This window comes from Vitis vinifera, chromosome 6, assembly GCF_030704535.1.
Source record: "Vitis vinifera cultivar Pinot Noir 40024 chromosome 6, ASM3070453v1".
In the NCBI taxonomy this organism is placed as follows: domain Eukaryota; kingdom Viridiplantae; phylum Streptophyta; class Magnoliopsida; order Vitales; family Vitaceae; genus Vitis; species Vitis vinifera.
Genome location: NC_081810.1, coordinates 14,282,631 through 14,295,996, shown reverse-complemented (window position 1 = coordinate 14,295,996; position 13,366 = coordinate 14,282,631).

Sequence of the window (13,366 nt, the reverse complement as noted above, 5' to 3'; positions counted from 1 at the left end):
TGACTGCCTTGATTTGGTCTGGGCTCACCTCTATCCCTCTTTGGCTGACCATAAAACCCAGAAATTTGCCAGCACTTACGCCAAAGGCGCATTTGGAAGGATTCAACTTCATGTCATACTTCCTCAAGAGGTGAAAAACTTCTTGTAAATGAAGAACATGCTCCTCTCGGGTTTTGCTTTTAACCACGATATCATCAATATATACCTTTACTGTGTGGCCTATCAGAGGTTTGAAGATCTTTGTCATCAGTCTCTGATAAGTGGCGCCAGCGTTTTTGAGTCCGAACGGCATGACTTTGTAGCAATAGAGGCCGTATGGCGTTATGAATGCTGTCTTTTCCTCGTCAGCTGGGGACATGGGAATTTGGTGATATCCGGAGAAGGCATCCAAGAAAGAGAGCATCCCTTGCCCGGCAGTGGAATCCACAATTTGATCTATTCGTGGCAAAGGGAAACTGTCTTTTGGACATGCATTATTGAGGTTGGTGTAATCTACGCAAACCCGCCATTTTCCTTCTTTTTTGGGTACCACCACCACGTTGGCTAACCAATCCGGATAAGCTACTTCTCTGATGAATCCGGATTCTAGCAATTTGTCAATCTCATTCCGGATGACTTTTTGTCTATCCGGGTGAAAGCGCTTAATTTTCTGTCGGATGGGTCTGGCAGTTGAAAAGACGTTAAGCCTGTGAGATGCAATAGAGGGATGAATTCCCTTCATATCAGAATGTGCCTATGCGAAGATGTCATGGTTCTGTCTGAGAATATTTTGCATGCTCTGAGTTTCTTCGGTCGTCATGAGGGAACTGATGTTCGTGAGGTGAGTGTTTTCCTCCGAAATTTGGATTGTTTGTAAGGGATCTACTGCCGGGGGATCTTTGTCCGCCGGACCCAATAATTGTTATTGGTCATGTGTATGGCTGGGTTCAGGGGGAGATGCATCCTCCTGGTTGGCCCCTGCTTCTCGTGCTATCTGATAGCATTGGCGAGCGGCCAGCTGGCTTCCATATAGGTCAATTTGCCCTTCGTTGGTGAGGAAACTCACCATTTGATGATATGTAGAGGGGATGGCTTCATGTAATGTAGCCATGTGTGCCCCAAGATGATATTGAAGGGTGATAACTCTTGTACCACCGAGAATTGTACATTGAGAGTGACTGGGCCAGCTTGGACCAGCAGTATGATGTCTCCCAAGGATGTGGTTGACGATCCGTTGAACCCGGATAGGATTCGTCCAGGGTTTTCAAAGCCCACGAGACTGTGTCCCATGTGGGCAACGACCGATGCTTGCACAAGATCGGCCGAGCTGCTTGGGTCAACCAGGATATGTCTCACATCGAAGTCTCCTATTTCTAGAGACAGAATGAGGGCGTCGCGATGTGGCTGTAATGCCCGGGTGGGATCCACTGGTGGGAAAATGATTGTCCCATCTATGGGGCGAGGGCCCCCTCCAGTTAGTCCAGGCCGGATGGAATTGATGCGTTCGCGTATTGATGCGGCCCGCAACAATTTCTGCCTCTTTCGCCTAGAGTCGTACTCCTCGTCAGATGGACCTCCGTTAATATAGTTTATAACGGCCTTGGAAGCGGCTGGGGCCCTGGGGGCTCCAGGATTATGATGTTGGGAAGTGATTTTTCCTTCAGTGTTTGAGCAGAGATATTGCTTTAGATGTCCTGCCTTGATGAGCTTCTCGACTAGATACTGGAGGCTCCTGCATGTTTCTGTCGTGTGACCGTGTTCCTTGTGGAAGGCACATCTCTTGCTATGATCCCTTGTGGATGGGTCTGTTCCTTGGGGTCTTGGCCACCTGAAGTCAGACAAGCCTTGGATCATAGGGAGAAGTTTTTCATATGATATGGAAAGAGGTGTGAGAGGCGGCCTTTCTGGGCGACTTGGCCCTTCCTGCCTTCGGTCAGACGGCCTTGGTCGGTCCGGAGGTTTAGCATTTCTTTCCGCTTCACCTCTAGATGGCCGTCCGGCAACCAAAACTTGCTGGGTTGCTGCACGTACGTCATCTTCAAGCATTGAATATTTGTTGGCACGCCTGAATAAGTCATCCATTGTTGTAAGAGGTTTTTTGGCCAGTGATTTGAAAAATGGAGTGCCTGGACAGATGCTTCGCTTGAAGATCTGCAGGACAGCATCCATGCTGCAAGCCTCTACTTGAAGTACGGCTTGGCCAAACCGCTTCACAAATTCCCTCAAGGATTCGTTATCTTGCATTTTTATGTTCTGTAGGGTGCTAATATTTTGCTTGTGTCGAGCGGAGCACAAGTATTGTCCCACGAAAGCTTCGGACAGGTCCTTGAAATTGCCAACAGAGTTGGAAGGTAAGCGATGAAACCATGAGAGGGTCTGCCCTTGTAGGCTGGCGGGGAACACTTTGCATAGTAGTGCATCGTTGCCAATATCAAGCGTCATGAGTTGTCGATAATGCATGATGTGATCGAAGGGATCGTTGGTTCCATCGTATGTGAAAAATTTCGGTACGAGGAATCCCCTTGGGGGCTCGTAATGGATGATATGAGAGCAGAAGGGCGTGGAGAGCATGTCGTCCAGCATTTTGCTGATGGAGCCAATGGGTGGCTCGTTTGGGATGTTTCTCCTAGTTGGTTGTTCCGCTAGGTGCGAGTGAACGTTCCGCACCACAGGGGTGACCATGGGGTCACGATGCGGGTGCACGTTCTGCACCATGGGGGTGACCATAGGGTCAGGGCGTGGAGCTCAGGTTGTGGCTACTAGTGGCCTCGGTCTTCCAGGCTCTTGGGGGCCTAGTCTTGCGCGCATTGAATTTGATAACTGAGATCTTCTATCGCGTTGTCTTTTCGCTGAAAAGTGAGTAGAGTCTGAGCTTTCCTCACGGGGAGCTCGGGACATAGGCGTGTGTGGCTCATGAGGCCTCACGTTGCATGCTCCTGGGATGGCTCCTGTTGTCCTAGGATATATTGATTCTGGTTCTTGTTGAGGCCTTGAGTTTGCTACTTGGCCTCTTGAACGCTGACGTCGAGGAGGCCCTGATGTCGAAGCCTGGATGCGTAATACCGCGTTTTCTTCTCTCAATCTTTCTGTCTCCTGGAGGAGAGCTTTCAGTTGTCGTTCGCTCGCCAACTGTCTTTTTTCGATGGTTTGACGCCATTCAAAATCATCTTCCTCTCCCCTACCAGATGAACGACTTCGGGAAGGTGTGGCCATCTTTGCTAGTGACTGAATCAAAATGAAAATTTTCCCACAGACGGCGCCAATGTTGATACCTCGCGTCCCTGACGTTCCATGTAGTTGCCAAATGGATGGATGCGCGACCTCAACCAATATAGGTTCTTGACTCAGTCGTTATACCTGCAAAAGACGTCCGGACAGGGTGTCCGGACGCACCCTCCGATGGTTTTTTCAGCCATGGTTAGAGAGAGATAATCAGTTGGCTTTTTACTAGGTATTGCAAGCTTACCTTCCTCTTTGTGTGAAGGTTGATATCTATAGTATCAGAAGCTTTGATTCCCTCTTTAATGGCAGGGAGATATTTTGTGTTGTTATGATGACATTAGGTGGTAGTAGGGCTATCATCACCCTACGGGTGGCTGACAGAGATCGTGGTAGGTGATGCGGTTGTCAGAGATCGTGGGAAGTGACCATGTGGAATGATCATAGGAAGTGACTTGCTGTCACTTCATCTTGTCCTCTCACCCTGCAGGCGGCGGAACGTGGGCCATGACAGGCTGTTGTGGTAACGTGTGAGACTTGCTTACTTCAGTCAATGATCCGGACCATTGTATCCGGATGGCATATGTTGATCATCCGGATGTATTGTGTAAGCCGTCCGGATGATATGTTTATAAGTGTCGTTTGATCTTCCTTGAGGTAGTCCGAAAAAGCGTGTCATGTGTGCTTTATAGGAAGATCCGGATGAGGGTGACTCGGATGACAATGCGTGCCATGTGTCACTGTAAGATGCGTGCCACGTGTTCTCGGAGGGAGGGGTCCCTACAGGGATGGGTGCGTGATACATATTAATTGAACTAAGCCACCAAAATTCCTACTAGAATAGACTTGGAAATTCCTACTAGAATAGACTTGGGCTCCCTAGGTACACAAAGCTCCCACTTACCTCTATGCAATACCATGATGTTAAGTAGGGTTCAATATAAACCCATTAAAATGTGTCATTCATTTCCAATGTGGGATTGACACCTTGTGTCTTTTTTCACATAAAACACACTTCACACATACACTCTTCCTACATCAGATAGGCCTCCAAATATTTAGACATATTAGAACTTATCTTGAAAATACGAATTTCACAAAATATATATCGAACATTTTTATATTGAGCAAATTTTTTAATATATTAATTTAGTATTTATATATTGAATTATTTTGAAAAAGTAAGTTTAATATTTCTTTACTTCTTAATACTTAATAAAAATAAAATATTAAAAAAACAAATAAATATCACCTATGTTTAGTATGAAAAAAGGGTTCATATTTTCTACCATATTTGATTAGGTCAAAAGCTAAAAGGACATGAATTTGTTTACAATAAATCTTGGATGAAACGCTCACAATAGATGTTGATAAAATGCAATATAAAAAAGATATAGTAATAGACAAGGATAATAGTTGTTTTCAAATGATGCTTGAAAACAAAGAGCGAAAAAAAAAAGTTAAAAAAAAATGAAAAAAAAAAAACTTACAAAATGTGTTTGTGGTTCTTTACTTAATTTGAAATAGAACTTAAAATTAAATAATATTTAATAATATTAAATATTAAGTTGTTTATTATTATAATATTTTATTTTTATTAAGCATTAAAAAGTAAAAAAAAAAAAGGAAAAAAAGGTAACATATTATTTTTTTTATTTAGAAAAAACTAAATATTTTGATTTTTTCTATTCAATAAAAAATTTATAATAAATTATAAAAAAATAAAATAATAATAATAATTTAAAATCCGAAACAAAATTACTTTTAATAAAAAGTTAAAAAGAGAAACACCCTCTACGACTTTTTCTTAACATATGAATGACTTTTGAGAGGACATGAGAAATGGCAAAGCCATAAAATTTGGTTTACGGGTGCAAATGGAAAAAGGAATATTATAATGACATAAATAATTTTTATATTTTATAAGCATTACTTTCATTATCATTTAATAAAGACAATAGTCATTAAAGGTATATATATATATAACAAGAAGATACTAAAAACATTAATAAAAAAAATAACATTAGTATAAAAAATTATATTTTGGTAGAAAAAATCAAAGGATTTTTTCAAAAGAATTTTTTTTTAAAAAAAAATAGCAAGAAATCTAAGTCAAATTTTTAAATAATTTTAGTAATTTTTGTTTAAAAAAACAATAATTTTACTAATAAAATTTTATGATTCACACTTATTTTCTATAATTAACTCCTCACCAAAAAATTAATAAAATATTATATATAAAATTATAAAAAATTAATTTGTTAATTTTTTTAGAATTATATTAAAAACAATTATATGATATTTTATAGAAAAAATATTTAATAACTTGAAATGTTCTTAACCTTTTTCACCGTATTTTTAAAAATAACTTTTATTTATATTACTTTATTTTCAATCATTCTTATATATATATAACAACTTATTAAAATATATTCCCACAAAACAATTTATCTTTTTTTATAACAATTCTTAAAAATGTGTTATTTATGTTGTTTTATTCTCAAAAACCAAATACTGTTCTTGGGAACTATTTGAATCATGTCATTAAGTAAAGACAAATTTTCAGTTTATATATTTATGCAGCTAAATGTCCCCTAAATCCATGATAGAGATTTTTTTTTTTTTTTTTGACATAAAAAATATCAAACTAATCTTTTTAAAAAACATTTTAACATAAAAAATAATTTTTTTTTTTAAATGAAACTCGTCTTTTAAAAAAAAACAAGTCCATTATTGTCCTAATAAATTGCTCTTACGTTGAATTAGTTTTTTAAAAAATGACTACTATGAATTGATTTCATTTACATAAAATATGGTAGTGTTATACATATTTCCTAATATTGTTCACATTTTTTTGGGGATAATCATTTTTTTAAGGAAAATAGTTTTTTCATGGTTGATTTTATTGTGAAAAACACGAAAGAAAATTAAGTATAATTAAAATGAATTAAAAATAAGAAAAATAAATTTAAGAATATATATAAAAAAATTTATTAAATTTAAATCTATCATTTATTTTCTTCTGTTATATAAAAATTAAATAATTTTAAAATATATAAAATTATAATTAATATAAAATATATTTGATTTTTTTTCTTCATATTTTTTATAATAAAATTAAATATAAAAAAACCATTTTTTTTTAAAAAAAATTCTCATTATTTACTTAAAATCAAACATAGTCATAAAGTGGAAGAGACAGGTGCACCCGATCAAATCTTTAATTTTACTTACATACCCCATCTACAACATGCAAGGAACCTTTCCCTTGATCATGTTTACCCCCAACCAGGAATTATCAAAATGCCATAAGGTATATTATTCTACTTCTGGTCCATGTTCATCACATGATTCTCCTACCTTTTAAATTGGTTCACTAATAAACTAGCTGGGTCACAAATTTATCAATATTCAAAATCTTCATAATTAGCAGTGATGAGTTACATTAAAATGTTCCATGTCGATTTGAATATATATGCTGGCAACATTCTTATATGCGTCATGTTCAAATGCTAGAGTGTGTAACCCTTTGTCAAACCACTGAATCCTCTGCACACTTGGTGAAGTTATCCTTTTTCTAATCCTACTCACCATGAAAAGGATCGTTAGCGCTTACTTTCAACATCGTGCATTTACTCAATCGAATAGAAAGTGATGAACTGATAGTTTGTCATGTTAGGGGAATATTGGTTTTTGGCTGCAATGAGAAACTAAAGATGTTGAACTTGATTATCATTTTATGTAAAACTAATTTGCATTTGAGAATCTTTTTATAGGAATTTCAACTCAAAACTCTTGGATTATTATGAATCAATAAAATGATGATTTATTCCCAACCATATTTTAATTTGAAGGAAAGAAATAGGAAAAATAGAGTTTTCACACATTTATGTAAAAATAATTATAAAATAAAAATTTTATAAAAATAATTCAAGTTTTATACACTTACCCGTGAAATGTACTATATAGGATGATTAAGGTAGTACCTATATCATTAAAAAGTAGTATCTAAATGACTTAAGGTAATACATTTGATCAAAAAAATATATGAAATATTAATTATTTTTAAATAACTATTTAAAAATTTTATAGGCTTTTTTATATGAGTGTATAAAGACACGTTTTTCCCGAAAAAAATATCAAATCCTGTAAGGAGTCAAGTGGAATTTCTCATAATTAAGGTTGAGGAGAAGACAAGATGATTCTTAAATTTAATTGATTTAATTTGCTCCTAAATATACATCAAAGTCAAACATGTGAGTTATTCCCATTCCTATAGCCATGAATGGTACAATTATGGCTGGTGTTTTCTTCTCTTTTTACCAAGAAAAAAAAAGGCAATAAATACAATTTCTTTTGCCCTCTCTTGGTCCAAGCATGGTTACCACAAAACCACTATTAAAATTAATCATAAGTAAATAAATTAATGGTAACAAAATTATTAATCATACATTGCATTTGGGATACTACCAAGGCAGTAGTTTTATTAGCTCTTGTTTGTCAAATTAACACCAAAGCTTATTTTCTCGTCCCCTATGTCATGGATCATTGGTCAGTTGGTCACTGTCACATACCTTTATGAAATGTTGTTAAATACTTCACTACGTCCTAGCTTCTAGCTCGGACTATATATATATTGCTCCATGGCTTTTAGAAACATGAGGTCCCACATATTAAACAAATCTTCTTCGTTATTTAGTGGCAGGGAAGCTTCAAATCTTGGAGTATTAAATTTACTAAATACCATAAAAAAAGATAAAGGAAAAGAGAAATAACAAAGAGGGAAAAAGAAAAAGATAACAAACCTAGCTAGATTCCTAAAGAGTCGAAGTGAAGCTTCCCCGTTCTTCTCCCCCTCGTCAACCTCATTCTTTATACGTCCTTTATTTTTACGATATGTGTGGACTAACTACAACTTTAAATTGGCATCCTAGGCCCCTTTCTCTTTAATTTAATTTAAGAAAAACAAACATTGGTTTGGTTTCTTAAGAAAGTATATCCCTTTGATTTTATCCCCTTCAAGGCACTGCTCTCTTCAATTTTAGCCTTCTCTAGTCAAGGGCAGTAGTCAATCTTGTTAGGTCATGGGACTGATCATTCGACACTTCAACAAAAAAAAAAAAAAAATCATATTTTGTTGATGTGATAGGAAAAAGGATGCCTGGGGCCAGTCAATGAGAACACTCATGTTAGGTTGCCGACACAGGTTTTAATGTTAATAAATTGAGAGGATGTGTACACATTTAATTAAATCACTTTTGGGTTTGATATGATAGCCGGCCATTTGTGACATAAAACAGTCTAAAAAATCAAAGAAAAATGAAAATATTTGTTGACGTGCCTTGTGTGTAGACAGAGGCACATGGGTAGATGTTGCATGCGGTGGTGCGACTCAAAGAGAGACCCCACTTGGAAAAATGTTCAAACTTACCTTTCAGTTGCGCCTAAACCGAATGATGACAAAGGTTGAAGATGAGAGAGAATATCTATAGTAACATTAACCAACCATTCCTAGTATAGGTGCATTGGTAGATATTACAAGTTACAACTTACAACCACCACTTTGGAATTTTTCAAAGACTTAGAAAATAGTGTCCATTTGACCACTGTACATTTCTTGATTAAATTTTAATTGAAGTTACCAGATTCTCATGCCCCCACCTAGGAGGGACATTTGATATGGAGCAAATCTCTAAGCCAATCCATTAAGGATTTCTAAATAAACATGGGGCAGGCGACACAAGCATACAAATCAGGAAATTAGGGCTTTTTCTTTTTGGAATTTGTGCACATAACTACTCATTCAAAGAGTTACTATACTTGAATGAGAGCTAAGATTTGAAGCGCCCAAAGGAGAAGAAATCAGGTTACAACCGAAAGGGAGGCGGCCAAGGACGAATTATGGGGTTGACTGTGGAGGCCCATTTTCCTAACACATAGGCCGCACCCTATTGAAGTTCTTTTAAGACCATGTCTGCCACTGCACATGTTAGATCTTAATTAATTGCTCTGTATGTTTAACACCCTCTCCTAAGATCATAAGTTTGACTAAAATATCAAGCCAATTTCATTATTTTGGGACTCTTCTTCATCTTGACGTGTATGTGGACCTTCACCTTGCCATAATGCAACCATTTCATATCTCACTACAGAGCTAAAAATTGACCTTTTAAGGGTTTATAACCTAAATTCACGTTGATAAAATAGGATAAGATATGCATAGCTAAAATATCACATCCCATTAGTTACGAAATGCATATTTTAAGATAAGATTTTCAATAAATATTCTTATATATTGAATCTAATAAATATGATATCTTAAATTAACATATCCAATGAGATATGTTATTTTATACATATATTTCGTTTGAATATGATATTTTATGATAATATATGTAATGAGATATGTTATGTTATGCTTATATGTTTATAAAATAAAACATATTTTAATTTTTAATGTTTAAAACAAAATTTATATTGTATTTTAATATTTTTATTTAAAAAATATGAAATTTCTCTCACATTTGATAATATTCATGATTAAAATATTTAAGTTTTATAAATAATTTTTTTTTACATTATGCTATTATTCAATATATATAAAAATATTTTATATTATATATATAGATATTAATAATCCATATATCGATATTATTTTTCAATATATTTATAAATATTTTTTTAGTTCTTATTTTCTAACCATAAATTTAATTTTATGATAAAAAAAATTTATTTTGTAAAAAAAGTAATATGCAAAAAAAATTGATAAAAAATAATTTTATGATACATTGGATATGTATATCCTATATCTTAACTTATGATTAACATGTAATGTGTAGAAGGAATATAAAAAAAAAAAAAAAATAATATATTTTATCACTTATTCTACCCTTATTTGGTTGAACATAGGATAGGATAATTAAGGGGACTTATCATATTCAATCACCGACCAACATGAGACAAAATATATTATCCACTCTCTCATCATATCTCATGTTGTATCCAGCAAATCAAATGTAAACTCATTGAATTATAAATGTTAATATTTTTATTCCATTCTTATTTTTTTTTAATTATGAAATAATGATTTTTATTTAAACTAACAAAATTATTTTAATTAAAACATACTATTATTAATTCCTTAATACAATAAAATTAAATTCTAAAAAATATTTATTTTAATTTATGATGTTTGTTTCAAGTGAATTTATTTTAAAATAGAATCTTTCATTTTTATTTATTTTAATTTTTTTAATATAATAAATGTTGAGATATTAGGAATGTTGAGATATTAGGATATTAGTTGTTCTTTTCTTATATCATTCCTTCATTGTATCATTCTTTCACATTTTTCGAATGGTGATTACCCTCTATATATACTCTGTACATGAACGAATGAAATAATTAATGAAAAACTATCATTCATCAATTTGAAGATGATATCAGAGCCATGAAACTGAAATCCTGGATATTTTGTCGGTAAGGCCAGCCATCGCCCCTTCTTCGCGATAAAAAAAAAATGAGTGAAAAAAAATACTATTGTTTTTCAATCTGAAGGTACTTTTAATCCAGAAATTATTTTGACTGAATCAAACTATGACGTTTGGTTACAACTCGTGGAGATGCATATTGCTGAACGGGAAAAACATTCCTACATTCGAGGTAAGACAAATACACTAAAAGAGTCAGAAGATGGATATGAAAAATGGTATGCTGAGAATCAAAAGGTGAAGAGATGGTTATTAATGTCCATGAGTCTAGAAATTATGAAGTGTTACTTATGCTTACCCACCTGACCGAAATTTCTCTATTGTACCAAAATACTCAGCCTTTTTACGTAGTAACTCTGGTCAAGAAAAACTAGAGAAAGAGTCACTACGGCTTTTGTAGTATTCCGGGTATCGTTCTCAAGGACTGGCTTATGAAAATTGTCAATACTAGAATAAATGAATTGTTTTTGTTTAAATCCCTAAGTGAAAAACAATATGTGAATAATGTGAAACTAAGTAAAAGAAATTAAATTAATAAGAGAAAATGAATATTGATTTTAAATTCAATTGATTCAAGTTTGGGGTTTTCCACAATCCAACCTAGGGTATAGAAATTATAGAAAACAAGGGTTTTTAAGCAATATGATCTTAGGGTTTTGGGATCCTTGGCCATTCGCGATCAAGTTGAGTTCTATAACTCAAAATTGCATCCGAAACCTAATTTTTCCTTTTTAAAATAGATTCCTAAAACCATCAAATGAATGAGATTGATTATCAATTTAAGATTTGGCTTTTTAACTATTCCTACTCCTTATAGCTTTGTTTAGGGGCAAATAACGGTAGGGAAAACAAGGATAACTAATGATCAAGAATTACCAAGAATCACTAGTATCAAGTAATAACCTATCGTATCATTTCCTAAACGAACTCACAAGGATAGGATAAAAAATATAATAAATTGTCACTCAACCAATAATTAATCTCATTGTTAAAATAATTTACCCATTGTCCCTATAGGTTTCTTAGCCCTTAGGTTTTCATGCTTCAAGCCCCAAGTTGGCTCTTAGCCTCTCATGGGGGTGATGTCACATTCACAATCCATAGTAGGGTAAAAATCCATAATTTGAATCAAAAGAAACTAAAAACAATATATTCAATAAAGAAGAAAAAGAAAACAAACCAAAGTTCTCGTCTTCTTCCTCCTTCAATGTCAAAAACTCCAGAAAAAAAAATCCAAGATTCAAGATCCAAGATTCCCCAAACCTAGAATTGAGAGAGTTTATATAATATCCTCACTTACCTAACATGTGGCACACTCTCATTGGCCACTTATTACAAAATAATTTCCTAAAAATGATTAAAAAATAATAAAATTGTAATTTCTAGTCGTGTGGGGTCCACCTAGGGCGGATGGAGTGCTTTAGATGCAATTCCCGAGGTAGAGGAGGCGGAACATCAAAGTGGCAGTGGGTGAATTCGGAATTGGTGTCATTTCGAAGTGGATTTCGAATTCATAAGTTGAATTTCGAAATCATAAGTTGAATTTCGAAATCATTTCGAAATGACCCTCCAGCTTGGTGCAGTTGTCTTCAAATGGCCATAACTTCTTCATTTCAGCTCCGATTTGCAAACCGTTTGAAGTGTTGGACTCCTGACTTCTCGAGCTTCGAAACGATATATAGTATGTATATAATGGACTCCAGAAAGTGCTCCAAATTTGTCCTCAAAGTCAAAGTATATAATGCCATCAGATTTTTGAGTTCTAAATTTCCATGCAACTAAATCTTGCTTCATGCCTCATTTCCCATTCTTTCTTGCCTTCTTTCTTACTCCATAATGGTCATTTATCATCCTCCAACCTCATGATATCCTTGTTTTGCCTTTCCTTGCATTCGATGAATCTTGACTCACTTATTTCCTCATTTAGCCCTTTCTTGATCTTTCAAAATCTAAAGTCATTCAATTTGCACAATTTTCTTCCCTTGAACCTGAGATAAATCTCCAAAGTATAGATTAAACCCATGGCTAGGGCCTTAGCATTGATTTAGGTCAAGTTGGGTGATTTGAATGTCCTTTGGTGCACAAATCATATCGAATATGTGCCATTAGAGCACATATTTTGGCTCCAATCAATGGGCCCCAAACATCAGAATGTATAACCATAAAAGGAAACGGACTTTTATTCAAAATTAACGAAAACGAAGCACGATGGCTTTTAGCCAATTCACAAATATCACAACGGAAACCAGAAATATCACTCTTTGCAAACAAACTAGGAAACAATTTTTTAAAATAACCAAAGGAAGCATGTCCCGGACGTTGATGCCACAACCAAATTTCAGACTTTTTCTTCTCCCCCTCAGATCCATCTGCCATCAAGGCTTGTCGCAACTTATTTGAATCATTTGACTACAAGTCCAAGTAATAAATTTTTCCCCGCTTAATACCACAACCAATTGTCTGTCTTGTTTGGATGTCCTTAAAAACACAAAATTCAGGCCAAAAAATGACAATACAAGATAAGGCTGCAGTGATTTGAGAACTGACAAAAGATTGTAATCTAAAGATGGAACAACTAAAAGAGAATCCAAATTCAAAGTATCAGTAAGAGTTAAGGATCTTTCCCCAATGACTAAGGTTGTGTTACCATTGGCTGTGAAAACAACTTTTTGTGAGGA